General features: G+C 30.6%; 1 protein-coding gene across 1 annotated transcript in view; it reads left to right on the top strand.

The window, feature by feature from the left end:
- Positions 1-5039: 5039 nt before the first annotated feature.
- LOC142332961 (uncharacterized) overlaps positions 5040-15891 on the top strand; it is a 71756-nt gene continuing 60904 nt past the window's right edge. Inside the window, exon 1 of the mRNA XM_075379682.1 lies at positions 5040-5254. The gene's annotated coding sequence lies outside the window, so the exon portion shown is untranslated. The remainder of the gene's footprint in view (positions 5255-15891) is intronic.

Below are 15891 nucleotides of genomic sequence, written 5' to 3'. Positions count from 1 at the left end.
TGCAAATTTTGCCTTTCGGTTTATTGAGAGGATGATTTTTCGCACCGTAGAGGTGACGGATTATCAAATAAATTTACAAATATTTACATAATTAGATAATATTTTATTTTGATCATCGTTTTACACGTTACACAAATTTAGGTTGAAAATTTAAAATTCTTATATGAACATTCAAACTAAATTATTTGTGTAATATGTTTAAAATTAAATACTTAAATATTTTTACATTTATTTGATGATATTCCACCTCAACAGATCGATAAATTAGCCTACCAATATACCGAGAAGCAAGGTTCGCATATTGAACAAAAATATTGAACGTTTTTATTTAAAATTCAACAAAAAATATTTTTTTTTTTAAGCAATCAAAGTAATTTTAGTCTTATTTACGAGTATCTAATAAGTGAAATTTAGGAAGCATAACGTTTTTCATGGTTCAACAAATATCGTAAAGTATTATACTCGTTCATCATTAGAACAATGACCAGGAGTCTATTAATTTATTAATGTCGCATACGTCTCGGCCTTTCATCCGGAGGTCCCGGGTTCGAATCCCAGTCAGGTATGGGATTTTTCGCACGCTACAAAAGCCATTAACGCACGCTACATCATCATCCATCAGTAATAAATGTGCGTAATCCTGTTGTTACTGTAAAAATAAATAAATAAAGCTAACATTATTTTTACAGCTTAAAGAAATTATTTTCTAATGTTCGGTCAGTACATTTTAATTAAATAAAATAATGCTTTATTTGTTATTAAGTAGATTTCATACGAAAGCTACCAATTGTAACGGGTACCATGATTCGAATCCCGGAAAATTTCGACATATCTTTGCGTTTCACATCTCCCAGACCCCAAAACCACAGTCAGTTCAAAAGTTTATATATGCATTTCTATTTATATATATATATATATATATATATATATATATATTTCACTTTCTTGCGGACATGATAACTGCCGTAATTTTGCGCCAATCGTTTTCAAATTAATCCTTAAAAATAACTCGTCCCAAAATCTCGGTAGAGTTCGTTAACGGCCAAAATCGGACAATGAAGGTGTAAATGGGGAGGAGGGCTTTTTCGAAAAAACAAAATAACTTTCTTATTAAGTAAAATATCGAATTCGTTTAAAGTTCCTACTATTCTTTGGATAAAGGCCTAAAATATATGTAAGTAAAGTATTTAGATATCACCAACCTTTGGCCCAGGAGGTGGAAAAAAATGGGATTTCGAAGACAAAATAAAATCGTACCTCCTTTAATGGACACAACATCGAATCGGTTTAAACTGTTCGTTAGTCCTCTAAACATTACCTGAAACTTTTTTTTTTAAAACAATTTTTGATATGAACAACCCCTTACGGCAAGGGATGACCAAAATGTTGCTTAAATTGTAAGAAGGGCTGTCGTATGTTAAACATGTGAAACTTTTTTTTCACATGCAACCACTGTCGTATCGAGTAAATTTGAAATTTTTCTTAACTTTAAGGTGGAAATCTTTTTTATCTCCTACTTAGCACCAGTGAAATCTACCTACGCCTTCCAGCGTGCTGAAAGGAATTTTTTTTTAATTTTATATTTTTTAATTTTACGAATAAAATGCTAATTTCATTTTTAAAAGATCTCGAAACTTTTACTTGTGAAATATTTACGATAACGCCCGGCCTCATACGGCTCAGATAATTCAAGGAATCATCGATAAATTTCATCGAGAAGTACTATCTCACCTCCCATACAATGCTGAGTCGGCCCGATTGGATTTCCGCTTGTTTAATCCACTCAACGTGGATTAAATTTCACGTTGTTATTTTCTTGTGCGATGCTGGTTACTTAACCTAATAATTTTAATCGTTAAGATTATGTCATTTCAAATTTTACATGAAAAATATTTTCTGTTTAAAGAAAAAAAAAAGAAGAAATTAAGGAGAAATTTAAAATATACAAATAAATTGATAAAGTTAATCATAAAAACAAGTTTAATTAATTAAAATAGAATCTTGATCAATGAAGTAATTTTTTTTTATGCTCTGACATAACAGAAAAATAGTTTTATTCAAAGTCGTAAGATAAAAAGATTAAAAAAGAAAGAAAAAACATTATAACACATTGAATACTCAACCGGACAACACTCATTGTTATTTAATGTTACTGATGACACGAAAGTAAAAGTTAAAAAAAAAAAACCAGTTTTGTGAAATGAACATCGTTTTATTATGCAGCTACTAACAACAGTTGTTATATGTATTATGTTATAAGTGTTTACAGACAAAAAAGTAGGATACACACCCGCGCGCACGCCACACGCACACACAAAAGTGATAACATTAATGAAGCATAGTAACAAACTTTAAAATTACTAAACATTAAAAGACCAGTTTTCAAATTACAAAAAATTCTTCTTCCAAAAGCCTTTCCGACCTTAATTATGAACAGCTGATTGGAGATAGTGGAATTAATAATCATTATTAATTACATTAATCTTAAATATAGGTTATGAAACCCCCTACAATATATTCAATGTAACAATATATTTGATCTAATGTTTTCGATGTCCTAATATGTTGTTTTTACAAAATACAAGGTTATCATAAAAGAATGGTGCGATTTTTACAGTTTATGTTTTTTATTTTTCAAATTTGTCTTCACAAACATTTATTTATATAATTAATAAATTTCAATATGTGCGCCCTTAGTCGCTCGACAAATGTCCAAACGATATTCAACTTCTCTCCACACGTTAGTTAACATTTCTTCGTTAACGGTTGTCATAGCTTCATTAATCCTGTTTTTTAAACGGTTTAGGTCGCGAATTTTTTCCGTATAAACAACCCTTTTGATGTACCCACGCAAGAAAAAATCACAAGGTGTCAGGTCTGGACTCCTTGGAGGGCAAAGTACGGGTCCTTGCCGGCCTATCTATCGATCTCCAAATGTTTCGTTCAAAGCGTCCGTGACCGACGCATTGAAGTGCGGGGGAGCACCATCTTGTTGGAAATGAAGTCGATGAATGTTTTCGAGTTCATCCGGCTGAGGAAAGCAATAATCGGTTAACATGTCAAGATACGCGACTCCATTAATTGTTTTTTCGGCAAAGAAGAGAGGCCCTATTACACGATTTTTCATCGCACCACAGTAAACATTAACTTTAGGCGAATCGCGTTGTTCTCGATAATTGCGTGTGGGTTTTCAGAGCCCCATTTTCGTGAATTGTGTCTGTTAACGCATCCATTCACGTGGAATGTAGCTTCGGCTGTAAAAAGTATATCGTCTAAAAAGATTCATTTTCACTTATTCTGTCCTACATTTCAAGAGCGAAATCGTAACGTTTTACACCATCATCGGGTTTCAATTCCTGCGGTATCTGGATTTTATAAGCGTGTAATATCAGTTTTTTACGTAAAAATTTGAGAACCGTTGATTTTGGAATAACTAATTCGTCGCTTCGACGGGGGATGGACTTCCCAGGACTTCTAATTGCCGATCGTCTAATTTGTTCAACCGTTTCGTCCGGTACACTCGGTCTGCCGGTTGATTTCTGTTTCTTAACCGATCCGGTTTCTTCGAATCGTTTGAACCGACGTGTTATGTTATTTTTGCGTGGCGGATCTCTTCCGAATTCACGTCGAAACGCACGTTGAAATAGTATTTTAATTCGGCCATCAATAAAACACACTTTGCTTTGTCTTTATCCGAGAACATAGTAACTCGCTAAACTCACCGCAACAACAATACAAGAACTGACGTTGTGGTTACAACTGCTGATAAACAAACTTTTGGGTTAAAGGCTTTCAGGGATACCGATATAACATTTAGAAATTTCCCTACAATCTTCCAATGAATTACTGAAACCCCACCATTCTTTTATGATAAATCTGTATAATATATAAACCATTTTTATCAATTTTCATGAAAATTTGGACTCATTCCGGAGATATAAAGCAAAAACAGTACGGTCATAATTCTTCTCTGCACTTTTACTTTTAACTCTCGAGTCATTTAACTCTGAAAGTCATACCGCAAAAAGGAAATAATGGCAATCAACCAAAAATCTGACAACACAGTTGTAGTACTTTCCCGTGATGCGGCTATAGCCGCGTTCCGGGAAACTTCTAAAACTGTGGGTTGTTTCTGATGCACAGCTTTCACGCATATACATACACAATAAAACTTCATCGTACATTACCTCCACCCCACCCAAACAAGAAAGAAATCTTGGTAACTTTTTTCCATGTAATTATTTTTCTTCTATATATCAATAAATAAGAAACTCTAAGAAAGTTTTACAAGTTTATATTTTTGTAAGTAACGTTTCACGGTACGCTAATTCCAAAAATATTTAGAGAAGATGAACAAATTATTAAAAATATTTTAACCAATTACGTTAGTTTCCTAATATAATGCACTATAATAGCTGGAAAGTTAAAAATATCTTAACTAAAAAAAAAATTGAAACACTCGTTTACATTTGATTATTGTACTGGTATAAAAGAATAATAATAAAAATAAAATTAAAATATTATATTGGCAACGGATAAAAATATGAATATTAAAAAAAAATATTTCAAAAAACAATCCGTACCGCAGGAAGGTATAATTTTTTCATTAATACAAAAAAAAAATTAATTTGGAAATGAAGAAGAACTGATAGAAGGACGAGTTGTATAAAGAAAAGGAGGGAAATAAGAGAGATAAAGAAGAACTAAAGGTAACACCGACAACCTAACATCATTTATGAGAAAGTGACGTATGACCTTCAAGTAGAAGACGAACCGCTTCCTCGCTCCGATACCCCCACCATTGAAATAACCATCGCGTACACTGACTTTGTTTATTCTTTTTAAAACGGTCACCTCCCCTCCCGCCAAACTCAACACCCCTTCTACTTCTTCGATATTCTAAACATATACACATCTTTCTTTTACTTTTCACGACTCCCTTCTTATTATTACTATTATTATAGTTAACATCATTTCCATTCTTATTTCTAGTATCTTATCCCTTCCACCATTTCTTCTGGGAACATCCTGCCAATCCTGAATCTGGTATTGTTTTATTGTTGTCGAGGAAGAAATTCAACTAAATCAGCAACAGTTTTGTCTCTGATATCAACCAAGTAACGTTGAAATAAAAAAAAAAAAAAACACATTTTACTTAATATTGACAATACGGTTTATTTTGTTTTTTCTTCATCGACTACACTACTTCTTCCGCTTGGATTATTTTCTTAAAGATAGAAAAATAAAACAAAAGGTAAGCATAAAAATTATTTCTAATGTTTAAATTTATTTTTAATAACTAAAAAAAAAGATGTCATTATTTTTTTTTTTTTAATGGGATTAATAAAAAAAATTACATTACAAAAAATAACACTTTTTAAATTTTGTATTTAAATAACAATAAAAAATTGTTAACAATTTTAAAACAATGAGAACAGTTTTTTCGAATAAAAATAATATTGGGTAAAATAAATTAAAAAAAAAAAAAAAAAAATGAAATAAAATTAAACGCTAAACATCCGTTTTAGTGCTTCTCAGCATATCGATCGGAGGATCCCGGGTTCGTATCCCGATTGAAGGCACGGTATTTTTTCAAACGCTACTAATTTAAACCAGGCTAACGACCATAGCTGTTTGTATTCATTTCTTTCATAACAAAAAAAAATCACAAACAAAAAAATTATTTAATTCTTTAATTTTTTTTTTTTAATTTTATAAAAAATTAAAATGCTGTAATCAAGGAACGCAAAGATACCGTTAAACTGGCGACACAAAATCTAGTACAACGCGTTGAAAAGTGCATTGAACACAACGGTGGCATTTTTGAAAGTTATTAAACCGCATGAAATACTACTTTTAAGCAGCATTTTATCATTATCATAAAAAACAGTAAGTATTCTTTCTTCCTCCAGTTATTTTTTACTGTATATAACGAAAAAGTTTTTTAATCTGTTAAAAATTAATCAGTTTTGTTGTTAATAAGAGTCGACGTGTTTAAAATTTTATTTGTTTTCTGTTGACATTATTGACATAAATCTTCTTATAATTAAATTCTCTACAATTTACGTTTAAAAAATGTATGATTTATTGCCAATTTAACAACGCTATTGTACGTCAAACGTAAAAAAAAATGTTTTTTACCCTATTTTTGGAGTTTTACATGAAATATCTTAGAAACTAAGCAAGATACAGTTCTGGGATCTATTTTTTCGATTTCCCAGCTCAAAAACCATAAGAAACAATTGAATTTGCCCCTTAATTGACCTTCTCAAAATTTCAGAAAGCCTTAATTTACCAGGGGGAACTGAAACAGGCGAAATCGTTCACCCTGTATAACTCGCTAACGAAGCGTTTTCGGACCTATGTTTATATAAATTTTTTTCTTATTTTTAGCTTCTAGAATGAGTTGTCAAAGTATTGCCCTATTCTCTTGAATCATCCTGTATAATATAAAAGTTATTATAAAAAAGAAATTTCTTACCCCAACATTTTAGAAATCCTTTGTTCACGTTCTATAGTAGTCATTTACATTATTTATCTATATTAATTTTATTATTTCTATAAAAATATAGATAACTACAATAATTCGGTGTTTTTAATGGTATTTTTCATACAAACACATTTTTTGTAAATCAACTAATATTTTACGGTCAATAAAAATTAAAAAAGTATTAAAATAATTTTAAAACACAATAAAATTGATATAAAAAATCTAATTAAAAAGTAAAAAAAAATTTTTTTCCAATTTTATAAATACGGATTTTTTTTATTAAATGTCATTACCAAATTACTGTTTAATAAATTGTGTTAGTACCAAAATGAAATCTGGACTTAAAAAAATAGCTTACAACAAAATTATAATATTTTTCTAGCTGTGATTACTTATTTTTATAAAACAGAAAAATAATGGATACGTGAAATAATTTTAAAAATTCAAACAAATCGATATTTCTTTTACTTTTTGTGATTCTCTACCGAAAATTCTAAAATTCCGTAAGAGAAACTAAAAAAATTGCACTAAAAAACTTCCAACCGATACAAAAATTACCTAAAATTTATTTTTATTAAGGAGAGGTGAATTATGATGAAATTTTATTAAAATATTATTATTAAAAATTCAAATAAACCAAAAAGAGTTTTAAAAAATTCAAAAAATCGATATTTTTTTCACTGTGATCGGTTTCCCCACCCACCAATATCGTCCCCAAAATATAATTTTCAGTCACTTACACTACTTTTTCTAAAAAAATATTTAAAAAAAATCTGATATGTACACCACATGACTTCCTTGTACGCCTATTAAATTTCATATACACATTTTTTCTTAAATGAAAAGCACATAAAATTTATTTCATTAATAACTTCTGGTATTTTTCATTTTATTTTTTATTGTTATTATTATTTATCGTAAAGATTTTTTTACAATCTAATAAAATCAATATATTTAAATTAAAAAAAAGGAGAAGAAGTCTGGTTCGAACCGATGTGCTTTCCCCTAAGATCCAAATATTTAATTAATTAAATTTTTATTTGGCTGTAATTCTTGAACCGATGAAAATAAGTACAACATATGATATATTGTTGAAAATCTCTTAATGAGAGCCTATTACTGCAGTTAAGAAAATGTCCGAATTAATACCATAAAAGCGATCGGAAACATATTTGTTACAGTAGTGTAGTAGAACCGCTTTTAAACTATACTTGGACGAATCTATGAAAACGTATCAGTCTTTAGGTTTATGAACTTGTCCTAAGTGCAACATAACTTCATCAATATTTGTGCAATAAACCAAATTATTTTCATTAATAAAGGACTGAGAAAGTTCTCTTTGTCGGCTTCAAAAGTCCGAAATTTTGATATTTTTTTGAAGTAAATTCCAACCTTTCAGTCTTGATCCTAACAGTTCACCTTGATTTTTTGATAAATTTAAATCCCTAACAGAGTCATTTAATTCACCTTGTCAAATAAGATGTGGCTTATCGGAAGATAATTCAAAATCAAAATCATTGTTGTCTTCAGTACCGCCTGATTCTTCATCGCTGCTTTCGGAACATACATTCAGTCTGGAATAATTACACTGTAAGATACAGGCCTGATTGCAGATTGCAATGAAGGATATTTTACAGTACGTTTAAATTTTTTAGAAATTCCAGACACATTTATTAAACAAAAGTAACAATCGGTTACATGATCCTTTAGGTCACACCAAATCATAGGTACATATGTCATCATATGTGACTATGATACGAGTTAATTCTTTGTCTAGCATCGTTTATTTATAGCTTACAAATTATGTTAACAAAGTTAAACGATAAAAAATGAGCTAACAAAATACAATATAGGAGCTTAAAATGCTAAATATATGTTGAAAAAATAAAAATAAAATCCTTTAATTAAAATTTAAAATTTTTTCAAAAATTGTGGGTAATAGAATGATTCTGAGTTCATATTCGTTTTTAGCATCAAAAAAACAGATTAAAACTATGTATCGCATGTTAGGAAATATAAATTACGTTTAACAGTGTAATCAACGCCCAGCAAAAATGACATGATAATTTGATGGAAGATTTTTTTGAAATCCCAGGTTTGGTTTAATGTGAAGTAACAATGAAATTTATTTTTTATTTTTTTCGTTAAAAAATGAAGTTTCAACTTGATTTGTGTGTAATCTTTTGAGAATTTCTCAAAAACCAATTTCTAGATTTTTTGAAATTTGGGCTTGAAAAGAGTGACAAACGATAAAAAAATTCGATCAATGATTAAATTTTCCCCATTTCCGACTACATTAAACGAAATATTTTTCTTGATTGGGACTTGCAAGTACTCTTCAGATAAATATCTAAAAATCATTTTCGAGTTGCCTGAATTTTAATTTTTTTTTTTTTTGTCTTCAGTCATTTGACTGGTTTGATGCAGCTCTTCAAGATTCCGTATCTAGTGCTAATCGTTTCATTTCGGTATACCCTCTACATCCTACATCCCTAACAATTTGTTTTACATATTCCAAACGTGGCCTGCCTACACTATTTTTCCCTTCTACCTGTCCTTCCAATATTAAAGCGACTATTCCAGGATGCCTTAGTATGTGGCCTATAAGTCTGTCTCTTCTTTTAACTATATTTTTCCAAACGCTTCTTTCTTCATCTATTTGCCGCAATACCTCTTCATTTGTCACTTTATCCACCCGTCTGATTTTTAACATTCTCCTATAGCACCGCATTTCAAAAGCTTCTAATCTTTTCTTCTCAGATACTCCGATCGTCCAAGTTTCACTTCCATATAAAGCGACACTCCAAACATACACTTTCAAAACTCTCTTCCTGACATTTAAATTTATTTTTTATGTAAACAAATTATATTTCTTACTGAAGGCTCGTTTAGCTTGTGCTATTCGGCATTTTATATCGCTCCTGCTTCGTCCATCTTTAGTAATTCTAGTTCCCAAATAACAAAATTCTTCTACCTCCATAATCTTTTCTCCTCCTATTTTCACATTCAGCGGTCCATCTTTGTTATTTCTACTACATTTCATTACTTTTGTTTTGTTCTTGTTTATTTTCATGGGATATTTAATATTTTAAGGGGTAAAAAAAATAAATAATTTTTTTATATTTTTGCAGTTTTATTTCATCGCTACTGAAACAATCTTTATGAAATTTTGTAACATTATGACGCATTTTATTTGTAATTCTGATTATGTACTTTACGAACGAAGCCGCGATAATTAATTGGTCCCGTACTGACCAAACTGTTGCTCTAAAAAATTACAGTACACCGAACAACCTTTAATTTTTATTTATCATTATTATTCTTACAAGCATGAAAGCAGAATTTTATAAACACATGGGTAAAGCCCCTCTGACCAGACGAGAAGGGCGAATGAAGCGTGCCCTGTCTGCGACGGAAAATAACCATATAGCGGGGGCGAATCCGCGACGGGAATGCTAGTTTACTATATAATCTTAAAACTGTAAAGATTAATTCAATTTAGAAGATTTTTCGGTATAAAAAAAAATTAAGCGTCGCTGGGATTCGAACCGGGAACACACCGAATAAAAATGACAACATTACCTGCTATTGTACCTCAAAGGAAATTATTTTTGATAAATTTTATCTAACATTATTTTATTATTTTTCTAAATTCATTTTTTACTTCCATGTACGAAGTAAAGGAAGTATCGTAATCGGGAAAAATTTCGTACGTACGTATGTATCTCGCATAACTCAAAAATGATTAGCCGTAAAAATTTTTTATTTAGGACTGTTGTAACATCTAGTTGTGCACCTCACCTTTTGGTTGCAATCGACTGGGCCAAAAATCTGTATTCATCAGTCATAAATTTTGACTTTTTCTTAACTGCAGTAATAAGCGGTAATTATCTTCATCGGTTCCAGAGTTATAGCCAAATAAAATTTTAATTAATGAAATATTTGAATCTTACAAGAGGAAGGCATATCGGTTCAAATCCGACTTCATCTCCATTTTTTCTCTAACATTTTTTTTTATAAATTTAAATATATAGATTTATTAATAATTATTAACCTGTGTAAAAAAAATTATCAATCATAATTCAATAATAACAATACAAAAAAATATATTTGTAAAACAAAAATCTGTAGTTATTAGTGAAGTAAAATTTTATGTACATTTTCATTTTAGTTCAAACATTTTTACAATCGGAGGTTAATAATTATTAACAAACCAATTTATTTAAATTATTAAAAAAAGTTAAAAAAAAAAAAATGTATCTGAAGTCAGATTCGAACCGATGTACGCACGGTTACGGATCCGACACGTTCTCACTTACACCGCATATCTACTTGACAGACTTGAAACAAAATTAATCTATAAACTAATATAAAATGCTGATACGGACACCACAAAAAAAGTATGATGTAATGTGAATCCACCACAAGGCAATCGTGTAACTGTCCACTTTATTAAAGAATTGGAGGTAAGGATTTTATCTCAGTTTCAAATGAAATTTTAAATGAAGTGCAGAAAAAAATCTGTATATGTAATTTAATAGGCGTACAAGGAAGTCATGTGAATGTCTTCATTACATTTTTTTTGTTTCCTTTAGTAAAAAAAAAATTTCAATGAATAAAATTTAGCATTCGAAGAGCTATATAAAATACAACAAGTCTATAACCTGTTCATTAACCTATAGACTCACATTCTTCTGAATGCCCTTCAGATTTACAATGCTTAGAATCGTAAAACGCCATCTTGTACGGTGAAAAAAAAACGCTTTATCATTGAAAAGAAAAGAAACGAAAAATTATATACTCTTAACATGTTCTTGAATCCTTTTTTTATTAAAAAAATAATAATAATAAAATTTAAGAGCCAAGAAATTACAAGAAAACCTGTAATAATAATTCGAAAATGTATGAATCATCTTTAACTTTCCTGGTATCATATCTGTAGATCTGTGTTGCTAGAAGAAAGTATGGTAATCAATCAAAAAATGGGGTATAGATTTTTTGCATTTCTGGACGTTTCATGATCTAAGCACCCCAAAAAAAAAGTGGGGGATAATACACGTACGTATGTTGGCACGATTGAAATTTAATAACCTTTGACTGGATAAACAGATTTCGATGAAATTAGGCACACAGACTCTTGTACATGGGACGATTTTTCGGGGCATTTTGAGATTAATATCTCGAAGAAGTGGAGTAAATAGTTTTTTGGGGTCAATTTTCTCTTTTCTTTTTCCTGTTTAGCCTCCGGTAACTACCGTTTAGATAATTCTTCAGAGGATGAATGAGGATGATATGTATGAGTGTAAATGAAGTGTAGTCTTGTATAATCTCAGTTCGACCGTACCTGAGATGTGTGGTTAATTGAAACCCAACCACCAAAGAACACCGGTATCCACGATCTAGTATTCAAATCCGTGTAAAAATAACTGGCTTTACTAGGACTTGAACGCTGTAACTCTCGACTTCCAAATCAGCTGATTTGGGAAGACGCGTTAACCACTAGACCAACCCGGTGGGTTGGGGTCAATTTTCTCTAAATTTTACAAACATAACCCCACTTTCATCCTTATTACAAGCTTATTTTAAAATTTTTAAAAATAATTACTCCCCAAATCCCCCTTCTCTGAAAATCAAAACACTATATTTTTATTTATTGCATATTTTTCAACCGATTATTTTATTACATCTTCCAAGGAATATAAGTAATGTGTGAATGACCAAAAAATAAATAAAAATACTCGTTTGATAACTTTTTATTTATTGTAGGAGGAATTTTTTTTGTTAATCTTTTTTCGTTTAACATAGTAGATGTAAAAAAACTCAAAAAAATTTCTTATAAAGTGATTTTTGAGATGGGGGAGGAGAGAAAAGAATAACAGATTTTTTTATTTTTAAAACCTTTTTTGGTTTATTTAAAAATATTAAAGTTTGCTTTAGAAAAATATTATAAATTTGTTGTCAAATTTTTACTTACCCGTCAAGATAGGACTATAGCAGACCTATAGTTCTAGAAGGGAAAGTATTGTAATCGGTCGAATTTGGGCATACGCGGATCTTCAGGTTTTGAATCTTCACGTATTTCACTGGATCTTTACGTTTTGCCACCTAAGAAACCCAAAAATCCGGATGGAAATTTTCCGTTAATGTTCGTATGTACGTGTGTATGTGTTCGGTGTTGGCCTCTAAGCCACCTTATATTTCCAGAACTATTAGATCGAATTTGACTAAACTTGGTCAGATTACTTCTATATATGGGGCACTGATGCCATTAAATTTTCAACTTAAAACATCAGGAAGGTGAGTCTGTAGAGGAAGGTCACCCTCAGTATCTCAGATTTCGCCTAATTAAACTCATATTTTTCTTAAGCACATTTGTTAACGATTAAAAAAAAACAATATTTACAAAATTGCACCTCCACCCCAACAATTTTGTTGTCGTCCGCTATGTTGTGACGTCACAGGTGAGCGTTAGAATTAAATATATGAATAGCATTTAAAGTGTAAAAAAGTAACGCGGTCTGGGTCTTGAACTCGATCGCCCGGTCGATTCGGTGCTTGGTGTGTTATACCTAGCGGCTACGCCAGTCGGCCGAACGTCGCCGCTAGTACCGCCAGCCCGTGCGAATTAAATACGGCTTGCGGGCTTTAGTTAGAATTATTAAATTAAATAAACGAAAAAATATTATATTTAAATAAAATGATAAATATTTTAAATTAAGTTGTGTGTGTAAGCCGTACATCAGAAACAATTCACAGTTAAAAGACTTTCTCTGGTTTTTTTTTATTAATATCTAATGATTACAACTATTTATTTACAGTAAAAATCCGCGTAACCTCTCTTCGATAACCAAAATTCTCGTTTATTTTGTACCTTACGAAAATATTATGAATTAAAGTACTGACTTTTTGTGATCTAAACACCCAGTAAATTTCTTATAATAATACAAAAAAAAAAAACATTTTTTTTTACACGCAGAGAAGTTAAAAAATCTATTTTCTAAATAAAACCTATTTATTTTCCCGTAAACGTTCAACATCTTTGTATTGACTCCAATAGTATTCTAAAGTTCAGTAAGTATCTAGTACAGATTTCTTGATACGAGGTCTTTATACAACTGCTCTCCTTATTCGTGTAAATATATTTATATCTTGAATTACACATTAATTAACAGATCAGATCATGCTTTTAGTTATAACCCAATTAAAACAGAACAGTATTTAGGAGTTGTAAGCCTTAAAATATAATAGATTCGGTCGGATATTAAATTATTATCAATTTTCCACATAAGAATTTTAACACGCTATCCACGTTTACCGCTCAGGCACCCAGCACTTTATTTTTGTTTTTTGTTTTTTTGTCAAATTAACAATAAGCATAGAATGGCTCACAAGCAGTAGTCCATACTTTAACACGTCATAACTTCTAGCAGTGTAAAACAAATTGCTTATTTTGAGAAAAAACACTTTAATATCAGTTTTCCATCGTTTTACCAACTTGCATGCCATTAGCATCAAAACAGTCCTGTTATCGTAGACACATTTTCATACGGTTTCGCACACAATTCACGAGGAACAACAGTAAACTCCTCAATAATCATATCTTTCAGGTCCTGTAGGGTGTTGATTTTGCGGGAATAAATTCTGTTCTTTAAGTAGCCCTACTGGTAAGGTAAGGTCAGGGAACGGGGTCGCCCATTTGATAAGCCCGCGAAGTCCGATCCAAGTCCAATCAGATCCAATTTTATTTTTACTTAAAATTTTGATTTTTTGTGTTATTTGTACTCTAAATTCTACCTTCTATCTTCTTTTTGCACTTCTAAGAACTAACTTTAAAAAAACCGAAGGCGTATTTGAAACAAAAATTTGTCTTGAACAAGTCCGGGAAAGTTATGCAAATTTGACAGCTTTCATTATTTTTTTTTCACCAAATAATCATTTCTAGATGTCATTCTGATTAAAAAAGAGAAATTTTGAACGATAATTAATAGACAATCCGGCATTCCAGTGAGACTTAACTCATACACGGTACCAGTCTCTTTACATCGTTTCACTGCATATAAATATATTCTTTTATTTAAACAAGACGGAAATTTCGTCTCCTTTTCTTGCATATGATTTGCCTTAATACGGGTAGCGGTTTTTATAAGACTAAAAAAAAATTATAAAATTAAAAAAAATAAATACAAAAATTAAACCTGCTTAAAAATCTGATATGGACACCACATGACTTCCTTGTACACCTATTAAATACATTTACACATTGTTTTTAAAATGAAAAGTACATAAATTTTATTTTATTAATAACTACTGATATTTTTTCTTATTGATTTTATTGATTCATGGTAAAAATGGTTTTACAATAAGAACTTAATAATTAATTATTAATAAACCAATATATTTAAATTAAAAAAAAGAAAAAAAAGGATGAAGTCTGATTCGAACCATGTGCCTTCCCCTAAGATTCAAATATTTCATTAATTAAAATTTTATTTGGCTATAACTCTAGAACCGATGAAAATAAGTACCGCTTATGATATATCGTTGAAAAGCTCTTAATCAAGGCTGCAGTTTCGAAAGAGTCCAAAATTCAAATTTTTGGGGATTTGTGCTTTTTTGAACACTTTTGGTCCAGTCGATTGGAATTAAAAACGGAGGTGCACAACTAGATGTTACAACAGTCCTAAATCCAAAATTTCAATATCCTACGGCTAATCGTTTTTGAGTTACGCGGGATACATACGTAAGTACAGACGTCATGCTGAAACTAGTCAAAATGGATATTTCCGTTGTAATCTGAGAACCGAAATTTTTCGCGATTCAATACTTTCTTGTACTTCGTACAAAGGAGTAATTTTTTGTTTTGTGTTCAGTCATTTGACTGGTTTGATGCACAATTTTCCTCTTTTATCTGTCTCGAACGCGTCTTTTCTCCGTATAACTCTTCAAAATATTCCATCCACCTATCGACTTTACCTTTCGTATTATAAATCGGTTTACCATCTTTGTTAACACATTATTGGATTTTAATTTATGTACCCCAAAATTTTCCATCGGTTCGAATCACGAACCGATGTGCCTTCCCCTAAGATCCAAATATTTCATTAATTAAAATTTTATTTGGCTATAACTCTGGAACCAAGAAAATAAGTACCACTAATGATATATATCGTTGAAAAGCTCTCGATGAGGGCTTATTACTGCATAAAAAAAGTCCAAAATCCAATTTTTTTGGATTTTGAGCTTTTTTGGACACTTTTGGTTCAGTCGATTGCAATCAAAAGGGAAAACGCACAACTAGATCTTACAACAGTTCTAAATCCAAAATTTCAAAATCCTACAGCAAATCGTTTTCGAGTTGTGCAAGATACATATGTACGTACATACATACATACGTACAGACG

Source organism: Lycorma delicatula, chromosome 12 (assembly GCF_047948215.1).
Source record: "Lycorma delicatula isolate Av1 chromosome 12, ASM4794821v1, whole genome shotgun sequence".
In the NCBI taxonomy this organism is placed as follows: domain Eukaryota; kingdom Metazoa; phylum Arthropoda; class Insecta; order Hemiptera; family Fulgoridae; genus Lycorma; species Lycorma delicatula.
The sequence above is the reverse complement of the archived record's forward strand: the minus strand, read 5'-3'. Positions and strand labels throughout refer to the sequence as shown.